General features: G+C 43.7%; 1 non-coding gene across 1 annotated transcript; it reads left to right on the plus strand.

Annotated features, from left to right (window-relative positions):
- The first annotated feature begins 302 nt into the window (after positions 1-302).
- trnan-guu (transfer RNA asparagine (anticodon GUU)) lies at positions 303-376 on the plus strand. The gene has a single exon. It is a non-coding gene; the product is annotated as a tRNA-Asn (tRNA).
- The last annotated feature ends 6,641 nt before the right edge of the window (positions 377-7,017 follow it).

A 7,017-nucleotide genomic window follows, 5' to 3' on the forward strand; every position in this document is an offset into this window, starting at 1 on the left:
GCTGAAAAGGAATTCAAACCTAACACCAGCTTCGGGACAATCAGAATACTTTGTCACAGACAAGGCACCGGAAGGCTGGAAGGTAGATCACACCGGTTTTGGGAGAGCTGGTTGGCGGTGACATGGAAGTGTCTGCAGTGTGCGGGACTAGACTGTTTCCACGCATCCACAATGAATGTCCCTCCATTTATTTGTGAAAAGTACCATTGAGAGTGGACAAGTTCCATCCCGGTCAGAGCAATCTGAAGCTTTAACTGTCTGACACCCTGGTTTGGGATGCCTTGAACCTTATACTTCCATCAGTCTCTGTGGCGCAATGGGTTAGCGCGTTCGGCTGTTAACCGAAAGGTTGGTGGTTCGAGCCCACCTAGGGACGAAGTGTTTAACTGTTTTTCCCCGAGTATTCGGTATCCGCACAGTCCCAGGTTGTCATTGTGCGTTTTAGCTGCACGAATCTATTCCGCAAATGTTGCCAGCTGTGCTATTATCCAATTAGTCCCCACTACAATATTTTATGAGCACTCAGTTCAAGTAAAACGATAAAAAATTTTTACATGGATCATGTTCCTCCATCCAGCCCAGTCGAAATAAATTATGTTATTGGGTTTAAAGAAACTGGTGAAAATTGATTCTATTGATACATGGAAAGAACTGGAACTACGGTCTCAAGTGCTCCTCCTGTCAAGAATAGACACACACACAATCAATGGTTTTACAACTGAGTCATAAACACTTACAATTTTAAACCATTCTCATACAGCGTGTAAATGAGATAGGGATAAAACTTCATCACATGTAAAGAGAAAATGAATGATTGAAGATACTACTGTCCCTCAGTAATTATATTATTATTTATTTCATTCTGAAGAAGATTATCGGCTAATTAACGGTGATTAAAAGAATTCTTACTTTTGCACGTTGGCTGCATGTCGTCAATTTTATTAGGTTTTGAATTTAAAAATGGTGTTACAAAATTTATCGCCGAGACCTGGAATCAAAGCTGTTTTTCGGTGGCATAAGAAGTGGTTTTACCCAATCATTTAAAGATGATTTCAAAGAATCACGTGGCGTTAAATTCACATCATGGTTACGATTTGTTTTGGTGTGAAACAAGTGGATTAAAAAGGACAATAATATTAAATAAAGAGTAAATCTACCACTACACAGTCACATCAAAGCCTCCCAGGGCAGGAACAGTACGCGTTAGACACAGCGTAAAGCTTCCTCTACATTGTCCCATCAAACTCTCCCAGGACAGGTACAGCCCGTGTTAGATACAGAGTAAAACTCCCTCTACACTGTCCCATCAAGCTCACCCAGGGCAGGTACATTACGCGTTAGATACAGAGGAAAGCACCCTCTACATTGTCCCATCAAACTCTCAGGGCATGTACAGCACAAATCAGTTACAACATAAATCTGCTGCTACACCGTCCCATCAAACTCTTCCAGGGCAGGTGCATGTTGCATATGCAATAACTCAGTCGGCTTACTACCGTGAACTCAATCAGGTGCATCCTGACCGTACTTTTCTAGCTCTCGAACAAAGGATGAAACATGGAGGCTTCCTTTATATACAAGAGTTGCATGTGTGTGTCTGTGGCCCAATGACCTTCGACGTTCGGTCCACCTGGTGGCAGCTAAACCCGGGCATATATACATTACAGTGCAGCACGTGTTTAAATCTCCCTCGACACTGTCCCATCAAACCCTCCCAGGGCAGGCACAGCACAGGAGAGATACAGAGCAAAGCTCCCACTATACTGTCCCATCAAACCCGTCAGGGCAGGTACAGTACGGATTAGATACAGATTAAAGCCCCCTCTACATTGTCTCATCAAAGACTCACAGAGCTGGTACAGCTCATCTAAGATATACAGTAACGCTTCCTCTAACCTGTCCCATCAAATCCTCCCAGGACAGATCCAGCATGGGATTAGATACAGAGTAAAGCTCCCTCTCCACTGTCCCATCAATCTTTCCCAGGCCAGATCCAGCACAGGGTTAGATACAGAGTAAAGCTCCCTCTAGACTGTCCCATCAATCTCTCCCAGGGCAGTTACAGCACGGGGTTAGATACAGAGTAAAGCTCCCTCTGCACTGTCCCATCAATCTCTCCCAGGGCTGGTACAGCACGGGTTAGATACAGAGTAAAGCTCCCTCTACACTGTCCCATCAATCTCTCCCAGGGCTGGTACAGCACGGGGTTAGATACAGAGTGAAGCTCCCTCTACACTGTCCCATCAATCTCTCCCAGAGCAGGTACAGCAAGGGGTTAGATACAAAGTAAAGCTCCCTCTACACTGTCCCATCAATCTCTCCCAGGGCTGGTACAGCACGGGTTAGATACAGAGTAAAGCTCCCTCTACACTTTCCCATCAATCTCTCCCAGTGCTGGTACAGCACGGGTTATGTTAGCACAAATCTTTTTCTGGAAGAATCACTCGACATTCGGGGTCGGTTCCAATCCCAAAATGGCCTTTATTACAGAGGCGGGGAGAGAGCCTCTGGTCCAACTCCAGGCATTCCACTCCACCGAACAAAGAAATTCATCGATATTTATATGTTTTACAACAGTTCATTATAATTACTTAGCCCATGTTGGCTGGACACAATCCAATCATAAGGACTATAAATTACAAATCGATTCCACTGGGACAATGGAATTGGCCCCCAGGCACCAGGGGACTGTGTGATCACCTCATGTTTTAGCTGGAGCTTATTCATGGCCTCGTGAGATTCTCCAGATCCCCTTATCTCTACTGTCCTTGGGTACTGTCTGCACCTAACCTCCTTATCCTTACACAGTCACAGGAATTTCTTTATTCAGTATTCTGCTGGGACATCTTGTCTGTGGTTTATTGATTAAGGACGTTCTGCTGAGCTCGCTCTTTCCAGTGTTCCTGTACACGGAACTGCAGTGTCATCAGCTACCCAAAAATGTAGTCAAGCTAACTGTTAGCTGAATTCCCCGAGTGCTTTGCAGAATCCCTGGCAGCCATTTTGTATCTGGCTACCATTTTACACATACATATATGCATACATATATTCAGCAGGTGCCTTTGCCTTTGCCCAACAACTATCCCCCCTTTCGGTAATGGACTAATCCTAGTCTCCTTTAACCGACAACATTATTTGTTACTCGACTTTTATTTTTATGTACCACGCGGTACTTCCTGCCTCAACGTGCTGGCCAGTCACGTGGTGTCAGAAGTCCCAGTTGCTTAGATCAAATTGATATAGTTCAGATTCCCCTGTCCCTCTGCTGGACAAGTCACTTTATTTACTTGAGCCCTTGTTCTGATACTCCTTTGTCGTGCATAATGCCTGCAGGATCAACAGGCCATGACTCTCCATGTTAGTGCTAAGACCAGCTGTATCCCTACCAGTATGTGTGATATTATTCCAATCCAGGGGTGGATGTTTACGTTCATGCCCCAGTCCCAGACCCTCCTCCACCAACTCTGGTTTTGTAACTCTTGGTCAGTATCCTTCTCCAGTATTTCAATCTTTGTCTGTAGTTGGTGGTAGAGTCTGACACACTGGCCTACTCTGAATCTTAGTCCCCTTAATACTGCAACTAAATGTGGGATAGGGGCCTGCTCTGGCTCGTCATAATCCTGCAGGTGATCGTGGAGCTGATCGATGGCATTAATGATTATGGGCCTCGGTGTCGAACCTGGATAATGCGGGCTTGTCCTTATTGTGAGGTCGTAGGGCTGTGAAGCAAAAGTTTGTTTGTGAGATCTGGCATTGTAAGCCATTGTACCGATATGAATGTGCCGTGGTAGAGACACAGTATTTCCCTTTGACCCCGTAACCTGTTCTGGCAAAATGTGTGGGGGCAGGTATTATTTCCAATACACATCCATTGGTTGGATTAAATCCACATTCGGCTAGTTCTCCCTGTCCCACCGGGTGAGGGCACACCGTTATGTCCCCCGTCTGCTTGCATCCCGTCAGGGAGATTCCATAGAGTGTGTTGTCTCTGCGGACAGCAGGGGCTGCGGTCAGATAGTAATGGAGGGAGGTGTTTTCCCCTATGATCCTGATATTCTACAGTTGATAAAGGGGAAACGGTCTTGAGTCTATTCCCACTCCGGCAGCTTTGCCCATTCGGCAGTTTGGGATCACTGGGCATACTCTGGTTAGTCCCTTCAGAGTGCAATTACCCAGTGTCCCCTTCAGTTTGGCCAACTGAGCCAGATGTGGGCTGTCTATCCAGTCTGGCAACTCCCCCCTTTGGATATGATCGTGGTTGTGACGTATCTGTCCGACCATCCATAGGCCATAAGCGTGACAGAGTTGTCCCTGTCTAAGTTTTGCGGTATCTTCTCTCTCTCTGTCGATAAGGTGATTGATTGTTTTTGCCTGAGCTTCCAGGACCGAGAGGCCATCCAATTGGATTTCGGCACCCTCTCTTCCGAGTTCGACTTGATCTTCCTGATTCCGCTCTGCCCGTTCTAATAATCCCTTCATCACCCCTTTAAGCTGCTCCACCCTTTCATTTAGCCTTTGTATGTCCAGTGAGTTTACGATTAAAACCGGTCGCAACATCATTAACTATTTCCCTCTTAGTCCCATGAACTGGCTCCTGTCCTCGGAATCTACCGGCACCCATGGCATCGGCAGCCTGCTGCATTACAACTTTACTAAATACATTATACATATTTCTTGCCTGCTCTGTACAATATTCCGGCATCTGTATACCTGAGATATTGATCAGGACAGGCACAATTTCATGCTTGACATTATCATACAATAGTTCACCCTCGTTGGACAGCACAATCCCATTTTCCGGTCCCCTTGTAATTGTTGGACATGGCAATTGCATGGGCAGTGTGGTGGTTCTTATGGGGCGCGGTGTCGGAGGGGGTGAGAAGCATACATACAACGATATTGCGGCAGCCTCTACCTCCTCATAATATCCACACAGCCCCACCCCCTCTTTGTGGGTGACGAACGGTTGTGGCTGGGCAGGAGGCGCGCAAATTATTCCAAAGGTACATTCATCGGGCCCCCCCGGCCTCCCTTCATCTAATGCAACTGCTTCTTGTACCCGTGGAGCATCGCACACATACTCTATTCTTATCCGGATTCATTTGCAGCCACGCGTTAAAATACGTTCTGTCCCTGCTCCAGTCCTTGGGTGCTGGAATGCATATTTCGTCAGTCAAATAAACAAAACCCCATAGTTGATACAGATATGTCTTTCTTGCGTGTCCATCTGTATTATCCAGTGCTTGTGTGGGCCTCAAGGTTCCCAGTATCATGAGTCCCCAGAGTCGAAGTCACCACTGCGGTCCCATCTCGGTGTGTTTTATCTGCAAATTTTAAACAGATAGCCTGGTCGTCTCCAGGTGTTAGCTACTGGTCTACTTGTGTCGCGGTCACTCTGTGGAATCGGAGGTAAGGGTTAGGTTATCCATATTCTTTATAGTCGTACCATCTCGATCACTTCATGTCCCTGTCTGGGCTGCCGTCGGTTTTGTATTTGGGCCTGCTGTGCTCGAGCCTGCACGATGACCCATCTAAATATTATCCAAACTCTAATCAACACCAATGCCACCACTATTCCTCCAAACATCGCAGTGTGATTTACTGTTAGGTTGGGTTTGTGGACTACACCTACCCACCGTGGGATACATTGGCTCGATTGCCACAGGTGATGGTGCTTTGGCTGCACACTGCACTATCTGTCTGGTCCTGTTTTTTAAAATCTCTTCCAGCTTATTTATCTTAGCTTTTAACTCTTGACCAGCTAGTTCTGTTTATTTTTATTCTGATTTTCCCACCATTTCCACAGTCTGTCAGGTGAGTCTTCTTTATTTTAGTAAGAAATTCAAATTAGTAAGGTCCAGTGTAAAACAGCTGTCAATGGAAAGGGTTAACTCCTTTACAGGTTTGTAAGAAGGCCTGATGTCATTACGTGACTTCGCGTAATCATCCAAATCTTTGTGCCTTCAAAACTTGCTTAGAAATTAGGAATCCGTTAAAACAGCAGAAATCATAAGTAAAGTGGTCATAATAAAAATCTTCTCATCGGGAAAGACAGCATTTTAGATTAAACTCCAATTTTTTCTTTAACATCTAATTCAAGTGCCTGCCAAATATTTTTTTTTAAATGAGAGCACACATTTTTAATAGCTATTTTGTTTACTGAAATACAATTTTCCCACAAGCTGTATACATGCCAACATTTCGTTTTTTTTTAACGGTCCTGCTCAATGGGCAAATCTTGTGTTTTATTTCGCTCTCTGCTGAGTTCGCATAGCTTAGATCTTTTCTCCTCATTATTTTCAAAACCCTCCTGCTTGTTTAGACTGTTCGGGACTTTTCTTGATTAACAACGTCTATTCTGGAAATCTTTTCAAACTGCAATGAAAATTTCTCGTAATTTAAAATCATTATCAATGGAGAGTGTCTTTTACCTGCTCCAATTTTTTTTTCCTTTTCTCAATTGAACCAATATCTTTTTCACAGCCAATATCAACTAGTATTTAGTAAATTATGTCTTTATCCATCGCAAACATTTTTTTTCAGCACTTATTTATTAGCACGTTACGTCTTTTTTTCCAAACCTTTTTGTTTTATTTTTTAGAAGAGATCAGATTTAACTTTTTGTTTTAAATGTATCGCATTTTGTTGCACCTTTTCTTAACCAGTGGTACTTGAAACCTTCACAACAAAATTAACTCTTCACTGTTACCATCCTAATTTCTGCTCCTCTTTTGTAGAATTTGTATTTATTGTTGAATTACAAAATGTCAAATATGATATTAATGGATTTTTTTGCCTAACTTCTGTTTTAGAAGCTGATAAAAAACTCTTTTTGCTCTGTAACTTCAATTTTGTGGTACTATATCTCATAAATTACATCTTTTTAAGCTTCAGTTCCTGACGCAGTATATGTACTTTTATTAAAAAGGCTTCCAAACCCAAGATTTTCCTATACAACCAAAATGTTTATCAATGAGAATCACCTGAAACATCTCAAAATCCCAATTCAAATATTGT

The sequence above is a fragment of the Pristiophorus japonicus genome, unplaced genomic scaffold (assembly GCF_044704955.1).
Source record: "Pristiophorus japonicus isolate sPriJap1 unplaced genomic scaffold, sPriJap1.hap1 HAP1_SCAFFOLD_262, whole genome shotgun sequence".
Taxonomy (NCBI): Eukaryota; Metazoa; Chordata; class Chondrichthyes; family Pristiophoridae; genus Pristiophorus; species Pristiophorus japonicus.